At 43.2% G+C, this 14,964-nt stretch overlaps 1 long non-coding RNA gene and 1 gene segment (V, D, J or C); one reads left to right on the forward strand and one right to left on the reverse strand.

The window, feature by feature from the left end:
* The window catches only part of LOC608379, a 345,452-nt gene that overhangs the window by 308,493 nt on the left and 21,995 nt on the right, over nt 1-14,964 (forward strand).
* The window catches only part of LOC111090618, a 76,546-nt gene that overhangs the window by 12,430 nt on the left and 49,152 nt on the right, over nt 1-14,964 (reverse strand). For both annotated transcript variants that reach the window (XR_005372444.1, XR_005372445.1), the window contains exons 2-5: nt 12,577-12,755; nt 10,574-10,630; nt 5,063-5,177; nt 1,447-1,496 (exon numbers count right to left, since the gene is read on the reverse strand). This is a non-coding gene — a long non-coding RNA (uncharacterized LOC111090618). The remainder of the gene's footprint in view (nt 1-1,446; nt 1,497-5,062; nt 5,178-10,573; nt 10,631-12,576; nt 12,756-14,964) is intronic.

The following is a 14,964-nucleotide window of genomic DNA, read 5'->3' on the forward strand; positions in this document are numbered from 1 at the left end:
TTGTCAATTCATTAAGGTCTCTGCAAATACCTCTGAACTCCCAAAGCATGGGGAACCTAGCACCCGAGTGTGTAATCTAGAACCCAAATATACTTAAGGATATTCCATGAATGATAGGCACTGGTTCCATCTAGAGAAGAAAATCCGCCTATAACGTTGGGCCAAACCACCTTTCTTTGAAGGACACGCAGCTATTGGCTCATTAGTCTGACAATACATTCAGCTCTCCACCCCATGATGGTATTAAAAGGATCCTAAGTTTTGAGGAACTAGAATATATATTCCACTCTAATTTTTATATTTCCCTCATTCTAACTGCTTTGATTCTGTTTGCTTTTTATTTTCTAAGTTCTTAGGATAGAAGCTTAGGTCACTGATTTGAGATGATTCTTCTTTCTTTTCTAATTCAGACATTTTTTTCAAATTACATTTCTAATATTATTTGTCTATCAATTTATTACAAAGTTACCATAGACTGAGGGAAACATTGACTATTTCCTTATTTGAGAAGTAATAGAAGAAACAAGAGAAGCTAGAATAGAAACATGGCTTTGAGGGGTTGGTCTGATGCTGTTCATGATCCTTTACCTGGGAAGCTTTCATATTTGATGTCCTTGGCACAGGAGCCATTTGGGACAAAGAGAATGGAAATAAGCAAAAAACCCCATGTAGTATGACAGTTGTAGCAAAGAGACCTTAGGGTGACCCCTTATGCCTATACCCCAGGGTTTGTGTCCTTCCATTCAGTGTGAGCAGATCCTGACTTACTTCTAGCCCATACCGTCTTGCAGAGGTGAAAAGATTTTACAGATGTAATTACCATCCCAAATCACTTGATTCTGAGTTAATTAAAATGGAGATTATGCTGGGTGGACCTCACTTGAATCAGGACAAAACCCTTAAGGGAGGAACTAAGCCCTCCCTATTGATGGATTTCCCTTTGCTGGTTTTATTAGTAAAGATCTCACATAGCAGGAACTTTGAGTGACCTTTGTGACATTAATGTGACCTCCAGCCTATAGCCACCAAAGGCCAGGACCCTTAGTCAGATAGTCACAAAGAAAAGAATTCTTCCCACAACATGAATGACCTTGGAAACAGATTCTTCATGCATCCAGATGAGAATGGAGTCTTGGTTTCATCCTGGGAGACCCTGACAAGAGGACCCACCCAAACCCCTGCCCAGACACCTGACTCCTAGAAACTGTGCAATGATAAATGTGTGTTGCTTCAGGCACTAAGTTTGTGCTAATTTGTTGTGGAAATTAAAAAATTAATACAACACTAAAATTTTCCATGCTGTGAAATAGTGTTACAAACTTAGAAACTAAGAGGAATCTGAACAGACAGAAATTTTACAGAGCACTGTTTCCCCTGCTCGCCTAGGGGAGGATATAGAAGCCCAAAGGAAGCCAGGGAGGGGTGGAGGGGGAAGTGAAAACTCACACTTCCATCCTTGTCACTGTGCACACTCAGGCCTCTGGAGTCCACTCAACCTGTAATGTTCCAGAAAATAGAAAAAGAGAAAAAACAAGAGAAGACCTTAGCCAGGTACCTGGTGAGTATCATAGAAAAAAGACATGAAAAATGGACAGGTATAAGTCAATATACAAGTCCTAGGACAGGAGAACTATTTTTTGAGAAAGACCCAGAGATGGAGAAATCTGAACCAAAACAGCACAGATAACTACATCACAATTCATAGGTTTCTAAACAACCAGGGAAGAATTTTTATGTGTAAACAGAGTAATGCTGTAGACATATGATAGTTAAATTAGAAAACAGGGTATGTGAAAAACACATACACAGCCACGTGTCAGTTTGAGATCTTCCTCTTTCATAGTCTGACCCTTTTATCCAAATTATCCAGAGACCCTGGGTCATGAGGAGGAACATCTGTGGGAGTTGAGCCTCAGTAAGCAGCCTCCAGGGGAGGTTTTTGTTTAGGCCGAGAGCACTGTGGGAGGAGACTCCTTACTCTGCTGGCAGTAATAGTTGACAGCATCGCCAGCCTCCACAGGATCAATTGTGAGGCTGAAATCAGTCCCAGACCCACAGCCACTGAACCTGCCTAGGACCCCAGACCCAACTGGAGGCTTCATTAATCAGGACTTTAGGATGCTGTTCTGATTTCTGTTGGTACAAGGTAATATGGTGGGTAATGCCCCAAATATCACTGGCTTTCTGACTGGCCCTGCAAGAGATGGTGGCCCTCTCTCCTGGAGACACATGGTCAAGGAGGCTGGAGACTGGGTCAGCATAATGTCCCCAGTGGAGCCTGGAATGATAAACACAATGGGTGTACTGAGAGCATCCTAGCGTAGACCCACAGCACTGATGACCCTTGGAGTCAAAGTCACAGACATCACTCTGAACAATCAGAAAACAAAAGCTAACTAGGCAACTGGAAAACTATACCAAATGCTTCCAGCCACCAAGACCTAGAGACACCTAAAACATCGTGGCCACAGTGAGTTTGCCCAACGTTTCTCCCTGTGCCTCCCTCTCTCACCTGGAGCCCAGAGCAGCAGAAGCCACAGCAGAGGAGCTCCGGACCCCATCTTGGAGAGCTGGACTAGAGGCTGCTCCTCAGAGGCCCTGACCAGCTGCCTTTAAGGATGCTGAGAGCACCCTGGAGCTTTGTCTAATGACAACATGCAAATCAGCTCAGAAGAGCTTAAGATTATGCTCACAGGAGACACTTGCTCTCAGAACACCCTGTGGGACTTGGGGTCACCAGATATTTCTAAGTGTAGCTCAAGCATGTCCCAAGGGATGTGGGGACCAGTTTCTTGAATCTGCCTTCTAGTCTATCTGAGACGCTATGTGAGGGAGTGCCCTGGGGCCATCCTACTGTTAGGACATGTTATTTCAGGAACATTCTTAGTCCCTAGAATTAAAATTTCATACATTACCACAATAATGTATTTCAAGTTGTGATTATTGTCAGGAAGAGAAAGCCGTGGGATGAGAAAAGAGTGAAACAGGCTGGCCTGGTTCAGATGGGGAGGGTAAGTCGACCCCACTGAGTAGATGGCCTTTAAACCAAGTCCTTAAATGTCCTCAGGACCTAGAGGGGGTAAGAGGGGTGAGCACAGAACTTTGGTGAAGCCTGGAAACTGACACTAATCACTGAACTTGCCTTGGTGTGGATCAGACCAGACTCTCCATCTGCTCAGTCCTGAAAACCACTGTTGTGACCCCCCAAAGTCCTCCCAGGTGGAGGAGTCACTCTTACTCAGCGTGGAGCACAACCAGGGCTCCACTTCCATTCACTCTGCATCTATCATTAATGTGTCATATACAGGCACTATGACAAAACACAGAAGACAAACCTGTGTGAATCCAAGCTCACAGGTCAACAGTCCGCCCTTTACCTATCACCTCAGCACTTTCTCTCTCATTAGCTAATTCTTTGTCTTCTGCAAAATGCCCTCTCAGGTGGCTCCCAGCAGCATTCCCCAAATAGGAACAGACTAAAACCACATGTGATTTATGATCTCCTAACCAATAATTCTGGTTGTTTGTCATTTGTCAGGGGTAGGACCAGGCAAGGTCAGGTGGCCCAGGGGAATGGCTGACAAGTGGCATCAGCAGGTGCCACCACAACCTTTGACTCTGCCATCTCTGCCTTCATTCTTCATGGGGATTTGCATCAAACCCCCACCCCTACTGCCTCCATCACAGGCCCAGCCCTATAGCCAGATGCTGATAACCGGGTCTTTTCTAGGGACAGGGTCGAGCAGCCTAGGGAGGGTGAGAGGCAGCAAGATGATGCCACCATCCCAGATCCTCAGGCTCCTGCTCTGTGTTCCAGGTGAGAGAATGTCCCCAAGTTGAGAGTTCCCTCAAAAGCAATCCTGTGCTCCCTGAGAAGAGTGATAATGGGAAGGGACAGGAAATGAATGCCACTAACAACACAGGCCTCTGGCCTCACCTTGGGAGGCTCACTCTGGCTCTTATAGAATCATAGCATCTCTGCATCAGCCCAGTGCATCTCTGATTGCCGGCTCCAGTAGGTACATCACATTCCCCCAAGCTGCTGGGTCCCTATCCGTTGCCCAGGAGAGAGTCTCCATCAGCTGCAGGCCCAGTGAAAGCCTCCTCACATGGTCAGGAAGCACTGCTTAGCCTGTACCTGCACAGACCTGGACAGGCCAAAGTCCTCATTTACCTCCCTTCCACCTCAGTTAATGGGGTGCCTGCCTGGTTCAGTAACAGCAGGTCTGGGACAAACTTCACTCTTACCATCATCAGCAGCCTGCAAGCTAAAGACAATACGACTAACTATAGTCTTCCAACATCAGGATGTACTGTCATAATGACAGGACCCCAAATATAAACCATCACACTGGACAAGGGGTAGGGGTCCCAGCTGCTTCTCACTTACTAGCCACTATTATGGATGCAGTTCATTTGTTTGTTTGATTTTGTTGAGGGGGTGGTTTGGGTGGGAAAGGTTGACCTGGTATCATTTTAAAATCTGCAGCTAGGATTCCACTTTGAAAGTGTTATCTTTATCTTTCCATTCACTTCCTTTAAATCTGACTTCAGACCTCTCTCTGGGCCTTGGGCTAGTCATGTCAGCACCGATCTGGGCCTCTCCAGAGGAGTTCCTCTCCAGTTGGAACTCCAGCTCAGGTTCCGACCACCCTTCCTATTATGTCCAACTGCTTTCCCCAAGCAGAACCTCCTATCTAGGTGAGAGTTTATAGTCACCATCTGCTGAGCATCTCTATTTCCCTACTTTGCCATTCAAATTATATCCCAGAGAAAACATCTCATGAAGGAGAAAACACTAGATCTCAGTCTATCCTTGTGCTAGTACCAATGCACATTATTTTTTTCCCAACACATTTTTAACATTAAAAAAAAAAGTCTTCCAGTACAAAACCAGGAGCAAAGAACAGGTTCCTTTTATCATTAAAAAATGTTTTAAGTTTAAAAAGAACAGCAAAGTAGATTATAAGAGAGTGGCAAACAAATTTATGAAAGATGTGAAAGATAAAAGACTCAGCGCTTGAAAATCTTCTCCCCAATTTACACCTCCTGAACCACTGACCTGCATGGTAGCCTGTGTCTCTTCTAAAAGCTCCCTGGGCTTTTGTGCTTCTTCTGCAGCCTTCTTGGGGAGCTCCTGTTGCCCTCTTCAGCCACTTCTACACCTCTATATTGAGCTAGAAAGTGGAAGAACAATCTTTGAAATCAATATAGGTAGGCTATGTCATCAGTGTCACTCTTAATTGCAGACATACACCAGCCCCAAAATCTCTCCTCATTTCTGGAATATTTTAGTTCCCACCTTCTAGAGCCTCTCACATGCCTGTGGCAATTCCTGGTGGTTTCAATATATTCATATAGAATCCTTTCATTATCCTGTTCTCTCAGTTGTTTGGCTGATCCTCCTCCAATTGTCTCTTCCCCACAGTCTTGATCACTTACTCTCACTCTCATGGCCATCCTTGACACATCATTGGAAAATAATGACAAGTTCTCCATCATTAAAATGTTGAGGATCTCAGGGGTGCTTGAGTGGCTCATTCAGTTGAGCATCTGCCTTCAACTGAGATGATGATCCAGGGGCCATGGGATTGAGCCCCATCTCAGGCTTCCTCCTCAGCAGGAGTCTATTTCTTACTTCTCTCTCTGCCGCTCCCCTTGTTCATGCTTGCTCTCTCTTGCGTGCTCTCTCTCTTTCTCTCAAATACATAAATAAATAAGCTTTAAAAAAAAAGATGTTGAGCATCTCAGCCTTGGCCACTTCTAAGAGCTCTGAAGCTCATTCCACTGGATATGCCACAGCCAGTAATTTCTAGCTTTCATTAGATAAGACCTGAAATCTATAGGAAAAATATATGTCGTGTTTCCATGGAAAATCCAGCACGTCTGTAGTGTACCTCTCCAGGTTATCAGAGTCTACCTGTGGTCATTGTCTTTGAGCTATCTTCCAAGCCATTGTAAATTGTTGGTAACTGATAGATCCATGATTCTGTCCTGTCTAGTAATGATTTGATTGACTTCTTATCTCACCTTGGAAAATCACTTTGCCTCTATCTGCAGTTCATCCCTTTACTTCATATATATCTGTGTGTTTTGACTTTTTCTTTTAACCAGTTACATCTTCCTAGTTCCTTCACATCAGGTGAGTCAAATAACATGTGTTCATCATTATTATATCTCCACGAGAGTCATAAGTTCACTGTTGTATGAAAATTAGCTTTTAATAAATCTATTGACCTTTCCACATTTTCTCTGTCCCTAAGCCCCTCATAATCTCATTTCCCCCCTTCTACAGTTCAATTTCTATGATCCTTCATTATAATGGCTCCCTTATACACAAGAACTTCCTTGGCCTTCCATTATTTCATTTCATGTAGCAAAATCCCAAACCTCCCCATGCCTGCTGAAGAAAACCACACAGCAATTCTGACTTCTCCAACTTTGATTCATGGTCATGAATCTCTTGAGGACCCTTCATCCTGCCCCACAGTCATACTTCATTTCCCTGGTCTAGTCAGTCTTCAGTCTTTCTCCTTCCTTCTTTCTTCAAGTTCTAACTGCTCCTCCTCATCCTGACTGAAAGCCAAATACCCTACTTCCTATTTCCTATAAGAGAGAGGCTCAGAGGAGAACATCCCTGGGCTGCCCATTCATCTTCTGACCTGCTGATATGGGTATTGCCACACTCTGCCTTCCTTCCCAGCACTGTAGAGAAGCAGCCAGCCCTCCCATCTGAGGCTACTCTCTCATACTTCTTACCTCCTCAATGGCATTGCTTGGCACTTCTCACTCTTTCCTGAATTACCAGTGCTCTCTCCTTAGCATCATTTCCATCAGTACGCAAGCATCCTTTTAAAGTCATCGCATCTCCTTCCAGTTATAGTCTGTTTCACTTTTCTCCTTTACCATAAAGCTCACTGAAACAGCTGTCTAGAGTCATCATTCCCAGATCTTATATTCTTTCTTGAACTTTCTACATTCAAGCTTTTACCTCCACCATCTCATTGAAATTGCCCTTCTCAAGGTCATTAGCGATATCTGCATTGCCAAGTCCAATGGCCACATGCTGGTCCCCATCTCACTAGACCCAGCAGCAGCACTTAACACGTTGATAACACCCTCCTCCTTCATATATCTTTGGCTCTGAGCTACAGGGAATCACACTATCTTACTGGCCTTCCATGCTGCTCCTCCTACACAGACTCCTTTGCTGGTTCCTGTTCATCTCCCCTGCCTCAGAGCTCAGCCCCTAAGCCTCTGATCTAGTCAATGCTCATTCTATCATTTATCATATTCCAAGCCCCAGTGCAATTATCTCCCTGAACTCTAGATTCTTATATCCAGGGGCGTACTTGACAGCTGCACTTAGAGGTCTAATATGCATCTCAAACTTAAAATGTCTAAAACCAAATTCCTGATCTTCCTCCCCAAATCCACTCTTCCCACAGTCTTCTCTATACAAACAGATGGCAACCCCACCCTTCTAGTACTCAGAGAAAAACTCTGGGGTCACTTTGAGACCTCTCTTTCTCTCACACTCCTTCTCAAAATGATCAGCATATTGCTATCTCTATCTTCAAAATATACCACTCCTTGCCTCCACAGACCCACGCTGTCATCCTCTCTAGCCTGGATGACAACAATGGCCTCCCAATTGCCATCTTTCCAGTCTTGCCTCCTAAAGGGATCCTGTTAAACTATGTATCAAATTATGTCCTGATCTATTCAAAACTCTTCCACTTACCACATCTTTCAAAATAAAAGCCAAATTCTTAGAGAAGCCTACAAAGTCCTATATAAGGTAGCTTCCTCTTTATTTCTTTGATCTCATTTGCACCACTCTCCCCCTTGTACATTTCATGTTAGCAATATTAGTTTCCTTCTATTTCCCCAACATGCTGATCATAGTCCTGCCTCAGAAATGTGCTGTTTTGGGAAGCCTGGGTAGCCCAGTGGTTGAGCACCTGCCTTTGGCTCAGGGCATGATCCCAGTCTGGGGATCGAGTCCCATGTCAGGCTCCTTGTGAGAAGCCTGCTTCTCCCTTTGCCTATGTCTCTGCCTGTCTCTCTGTGTCTCTCATGAGTAAATAAGTAAAATCTTAAGAAAAAGAAAAGAAAGAAAGATGAAAGAAAGAAGAAAGAAAGAAGAAAGAAATGTGCTGTTTCCTCTAACTAGAACCATTACAACTCTATTGCCTGGAAATGTTTCTATGGCTCACTTCCTTCTCACATTAAAATATTAAGTTATGCCTTCTCAGTGCAGCCTTCCATGGCTATCTGTAGTAGATTGATTATAAAAATGACTCCCCATTCTTTATCCCTCCCTTTACCCATACTTTTTGCAATGTAATTTTGCAGTTCCTCTGAATCAAGAGCTAGGGCCTATTTGCCCTCTCCTTCAATGGGATCAACTGCATCAATCATTAGAACACACCAAATGGGACATTGTGTCAATAATAAGGTTAGGCTTCAAGATGTCTTATGTGCTTTTACTTTCTCATTCAGGACCTTGCTAACTGTCATGGAAGGTTGGGATTAGCCTGTCAGATGATGAAAGACAGGAGGCCCAGTCACCCAGACAACCCTGGCTAATGGTCAGCCGAACACAAAAATGTGAAAGAGATGAAAGACATGTGAGCCTTTCTATATCAGGAGCACCCAATTGAGCTGTCAGCTAACTTTAAACATAGGAGCAAGCCAGCCACAATCAATCAGGCCTGGCGCATATTAACAGAGCTACTCAGCCAACCAATAAACATGACAGCAATAAAAATGCTAACATTTTAAGCCACTGCATTTTGTGGCTGATTTATTACATGACAGTAGTTAACTAATACATCATCTGATTTTAAATTTCTACTCACTTTTACCCCAGCCAGCTTTTATTCTCTTCCTCTCTTTACTTTTCTTTATAACACGCCCAATAAAACATAGTAAATATTTACTGATGCTGTTGTTTCTTGTCTGGCTCTCCTAGCTGGGACAAAAGCAGATGTCTTTGTTCTTGACACACAGGAAGCACTCAGAAAACATATCTTGAATAATGAATGATATGGGTCTCTTAATATCAATCCTTGAAATCTATTTCTAATTATTATGAGCAGCTGTTTTGTAAATAAGAGTATTTGGAGCGCACTGACCAGGTTTGCTGGGGTATTGCCCAAAGCTAAAGTTCATTATCAACCCATGTATTTCAGAAAGAGGCGAAGAAATAATACTAAGATGCTTGGAATTTTTCTGTTTTCACATGGAAATGGACATGTTAATAAAATGTTTTCCAAGGAACTCAAGTTACACACTTAGAGCTGTTATTTCCTTCAGTCACAAGATTAGAACTGAATGCCCAAGGGATGACTTTAAAGAAAAAGGTGACAAATGGTGAGAAAAGGTGCTGAGGAACAGTACCCCGTGTTCCTCAAGAGACAGGGTTAAAGAATGAGAGATTTGGGGCACTTAGGGGGCTCAGTCGGTTGAGTGTCCCACTCTTGGTTTTGGCTCAGGTCACGATCTCAGGCATGTGGGATCGAGCCCTAGGTCAAGTTTGGCACTCAACAGTTAGTCTGCTTGAAATTCTCTCCCTCTCCCTCTGTCCCCACCTCTACTCTCTCTCTCTCAAATATATAAATAAATAAATCTAAAAGAAAAAAGAATGAGAGAATTGCCTTTGCAAGAATGAATATGCCTTGGAGAAATGAAGAGGAGAAAGAAGGGAGGTATGAAAGGAGATAGAGCAGAAACGAATGTCAGAGACACCGCCCAGAAAGGTGGAGAACAGGGCCCATGGAAGGAAAAAACGAGACGAGTACTACCTTCCATGTGGGGATTCTGATAGGAAAGCTCAAAGGTTTCATACTGGGAAGGCCCAGAAGTGGACAGTGATAGGAGTGAAGAAAGGAGATAAAGGAAATAAAAAGAGAAATGTCCCAGAGTCAAAGAGGCGCAGGAAGGGAGAACAGATCCTTCAGGGTGTAAAGTTCACGAGCCCCTTCACCAGAGGCTAGACACAGACCATACTGACTCAGTCATGCCAGCCAGCAGTGGGAAATGTGCAGGTTCCCAGGGCACAAAAACTCCTGACAACACCCCCAAGACAGCTTCAAGCACTCGTCTTCACTTATCTCCCACAAAAAGGGATGCAGCAAAACCCAACTCCCTTCATTTTCTGCTGGGCCTTACAAAGCCTCCAAGGAGTAAGTCAGGAGAGATGACTTTTCTCAGGCAGCTAGGGAAGCACATGCTCAGGGCTGGCCAGGAGGAAGCAGCTGGTGCAGCAAAGCCTCCCTGACCTGCAGCCCTGGGGAGGAGGTTTGTGTGCGAGACTGAAACACTGCAAGAGGAGAACTATAATGCTGCTGACAGTAATAATCCCTCACATCTTCAGCCTCGAGGTTGTTGACGGTGAGGGTGAAATCTGTCCCAGATCCACTGCTGCTGAATCGGGCAGGGACCCCAGATGCCCAGCTGGAGGCTAAGTAGATGAGCAGCTTAGGACGCTGTCCTGGTTTCTGCAGGTACCAGGCTAAGTAGCCACTAACGCTTTGACTGGCCCTGCAGTTCGTGGTGACCTGCTGACCTGGAGACACAGCCAGGGAGCCTGGACACTGAGTCATCGTGATGTCCCCACAGACACCTGCAAGCACAAATAGATAATGATGATACATACACACTTTATCACAGACACTCTGAAATATGTCATTGTTAACATGCTTTCTAATGGTCCTACATGTCAGCACCTAATTGGGTCTATTTTGGAAATAGCCAGTATTTCTCAATGTATCTTTTAAAAAAAAAAAAAAATTTAACTCCAAAATGACACTACTCCAAAAGGATTGTGGCACTTTTAAATTTCTCACCTGAGACCCACAGCAACAGAAATATGATGACCTGCCTCTGAGACACCATCTTCCTGTCCCTGCCTGCCTGCCCGATGTAGCTCAGCTCACCTAGCAAAGGACCCTTTAATAAAACCCAAGCAGCTGGTCAGGACCTGGAGGGGCCTATGCAAAGCCATCTGTGAGTAAAGGAGCAAATCCTATGAGCAGTGGGTTGTGAAAGTATCCAATGTAAATCTAAAGAACCAAAAATATCACCAAAATAGAAAACAAAAATCAACTTAGGAGCTCTTAGAAAAATTTAGAAGTTCTACAATGACAAAGTGCTACAAGAGCTAATGAAGAGCTTCTATTTTAAATTCAAAAGTGTTTTTAAGTGGGTTCAGTTCCCAGAAATGATGAGTTTGGTTCTTCATATCAATAACCCTGGAAACAATAAAATATGCTGAGACACAAACAAACAATGGGAGGAAGCAAGGGATGGGGGAAAGAATGAGAAGGCACAGAAAGAAAGTGGAGAACTTTGGGCCCAACTTTTTATAAAATCTCTGACCAGAAAATGTCAAGCTCTAAAGCCATTTTTATCCTGCAAATGTCTGAGATGCTGCAAATACTTTAACTTGGTTTCCAGGGCTGTGCAAGGACCAGAGAGCTGGAAGACATGCCCAGAATTTACTCTCTCGGGGAGACATGCAGGACCCTAATTTGAGCAAGGAGAAATCTGAATCCCCAATTTTAGTTATTCTATTTTTTTTTCAATTCAATATTTCTATTTTGTGTGAAATTAACCAATTAATGATATGTAGGTGCCTTCAAGAAAACTTAGTTCCATCCAGTGGTTTGAGAAGTTAGGTCAGGGTTGCTTGGGTACCAGAAAACTTTTCTTATCCAGTTCCCTAGTCCTGCTGTCCATTCTTGAGCAGAGGGAGGGGCAGGCATGGAATTTCCTTAATAACCCAAACACGTAGTCATGGTAAGGAGGGCATAGGTTACTGTGGCTTCAGACATACTACAAGTCCAGCTACTGATACTTTTGCAATCTTTTCTCTGAGTGGGGCAGATATCTGATGCTTACTCTATGAGGTGGCACACTGGGTGTTCTATGGGTGTCCATGTGCCTTCTGCACTGCTTCTTGGCATGAGCAATTTCCTAAGACCCAGCTATAACCTGTATCAAGTAAACCCTACCTGGGGATCCATACCTCAACCTCACATAGGGTCAATTCCCCCATCATTCAGGCCCTCAATTCGGCCCTTGTGATGGCTAGTTTTATGCATCAACTTAACTAGGCTCAGGAGTCCAGTTGTGTGATCAAATGCCAGTTTAGATGTTGCTGTGAAGGTATCTTTTAGTGTGATTAACATCTAAATTAGTAGACCTTGCATGACACAGTTACCCTCCTGTTCTGCACAAAAGATTCACAATAGCAGTGTTTTGGTTTCCAAAAAGAAAAAAAAAAACTTTATTATTATTATAGAAACCTAATAGAAACAGAAGAGGAAAGAAATCTCAACATAGATAAAGGTAATACTAGGCAATAAATGAGAATAAAGGGAAGTTACAGCAAATTGGGTATTTATAATGTCCAACCTCATTAGCTGGGGGAGCCCAGTGGAAGCAGCCAGCATTGAGGACCAGGTGAAGCGTCCTCCCCTCAGGTGAGACTTCCAACTGACTGTCCCTTTAAGGTCCATATTTACAGGGCAAATAACAGAGTTTGAAATTAAACATTTGTTCACCTACGTGCAGTTTGGAGTGAGCCGCATTTCCATGTTATCATGTTTATATATTTTTAAGGAGCCTGGGCTCTGTTTGTCTGCCTCCTTTCCTGGATTCCATTCCCGAGGCCAGGCCAGCCTGGAGCAGGAGGGTATGTGAGACAAGATGTGTAGCTCTTGGCATCCAGAACAGAAGGGCCAGACCTGGAGGCCAGATAATATATTTTAAACAATTAGGCTCCCAAGGTTATTCACATAGAAAGAGTCTCACAAAAGTAGATGCAGGCCCAGGTGGCTGGTTACACCAGACAAGTCACAAAAACATTTATCTATACAGAACATCTCCATAATGGTGGGGGGGGAGGGGAGGCTTATCCAATTAGTTGAAGCCTTTAAGAACCAAGACTGAGGTTTCCCAAAGGAGAAGCAATTGTTCCTTAAAAGGCAACAGAGAAACTGGGCCTGACTTTCCAGCCCACAGATTTTGAACTTGGGGCTGCAATATTAGTATCAACCTGAATTTCCAGCCTACCAGCCTGCTTTACGAATTTTGGACTTGCCAACCCCCACACTCCCAATTCTCAGAATATTCCTCTCTCTGTATATTTTACTGATTCTGTTTCCCTGGAGAACCTTGACTGAGGTGGAGAACACTCTCCACATGCCTCATGTTCTATCACTTAAGCCTGTAAGAATTCCAGGCATAACACTTGTTTCCGTCTCCCCACTGTCCTCTCAATGGACCATTCTCATTACTTCTCTTATTTTCTCAAAGTTCTCTTGGGTAAGACTCAACTGCTGGTTGCATATATCAGAAATCTAGTCAAAACAATATGGTGTATGTCTGTACTCTCCAATTCTCTCCCTTCTCCACCAAAAAAAAATTTTAAAAGAAAATCCAACTGTGTTTTTAAATGTTCCACACTGTCCCTGAGTTACTATGGGTCACAGAAATACAGATTGTCTTCATTTCTATCTCTTTCCCCTTCCCTGAACTCAGCCTCCTCTCAAGGGCAGAGACTAGTGCACAGATAGATAGGATGACCAACCATCACAAGACTTTTTCAATTTTAGCACTGAAATCCCAGCCCCTGAGAAACCCTCATTCCTAGGAAAAGGAATTGTTGTTGTTATGGAATAGTTAACCCTAGTGGACAGGGAATCAGGCCAACCCATTGAATTGTCACTTTTTAACATTACTTGAAATCCTCTCCACCTATCACCTATTCACTAGCCTTTTAATCTCTAAAGCCAATAATCTGGCAGATTTGGGTCCCTGATGGCTCTCCCACCCAATGGAGACTTCGTGTCTCCCTTCTGAATTGCGGGTGGGGTGGTTGTAGAAGAAGCTTACATACTATACGATGTCTCAGCATATTAATGGGTCACCAGTCAATTTCATACACTAAGCTAAGTGTGTACTTCGATAATCTTCCAAATAATTTATTAATCTTCAGAAATAATGAGTCTGGTATGTATTGTAAAAAAAGGCATAAACTCAAACTATGACTGGGACTAGCAAAGTGGCTTTTTTAGGATGAATAAATGTATTTTAGTACAAATTTTAAATAGAAATTTCCATACATTTAATATAAATGTTCTACACTGAAGATATACCTTAAAGTCTGGGAAACTCATGATTTCCTTTATGGATCTGGTAAAAACAAAATGTGTCAAAATTGTACCATCAGTCCACCAAATTCCATAGTCACATCCAGGACATATGAGCAAAGTGACCAAGCTTGCCAAGAGGAGAAGCATGAGATTCCATCCAGATAAATTGGACCTTGTAGCTGCTACCTGTGTACCTAGCACAGTCAGGGAAATTAGCTGAGAACAGCAATGGCAATTTGATCCTGCAGATATATAAAGATCCCACAGATATATGAAGTAACTTAGAGTCAGGTAATATAAGAAGCTTGTCCATTTGATACTTACTATATTATTATAGACCTCTGGGACATCTTACAAAACAAACACCAAAAAAGTCCCATTTTAACATCCTTTTATACTTATATCCAGTCCAGAACACATCTACCTTCTTGGTAATCTAGTCAAGAGACCCTGGAGTGGCTGTAGTGAAAAGTGGTTAGATTCAGCTCATATTTTAATTGTAGAACAAATACATTCTGATGACATATTGGATGAGAGGCATGACAGCAAAATGAAAGACCTAGACAACTAGAAAATTTGAAATGTCATTTACTGAGATGGGAAAAGGTAAGGGAAACAACTTTGGGGGAGGAGACAGAAATCAGGACTTTGACTTAGACATATTGGATTTTGTTCTGCTAGAACCCCAATTGGCAATGTCCCTTGGGCAGATGGATATGTGAGTCTGGAGCTCAGTGAAGCAGTCTAAAATACAGATGGGAATTTGGATACAGAGTGAGGTCACTGGGCCATGAGTGTA

The sequence above is a fragment of the Canis lupus genome, chromosome 17 (assembly GCF_011100685.1).
Source record: "Canis lupus familiaris isolate Mischka breed German Shepherd chromosome 17, alternate assembly UU_Cfam_GSD_1.0, whole genome shotgun sequence".
Lineage (NCBI taxonomy): Eukaryota > Metazoa > Chordata > Mammalia > Carnivora > Canidae > Canis > Canis lupus.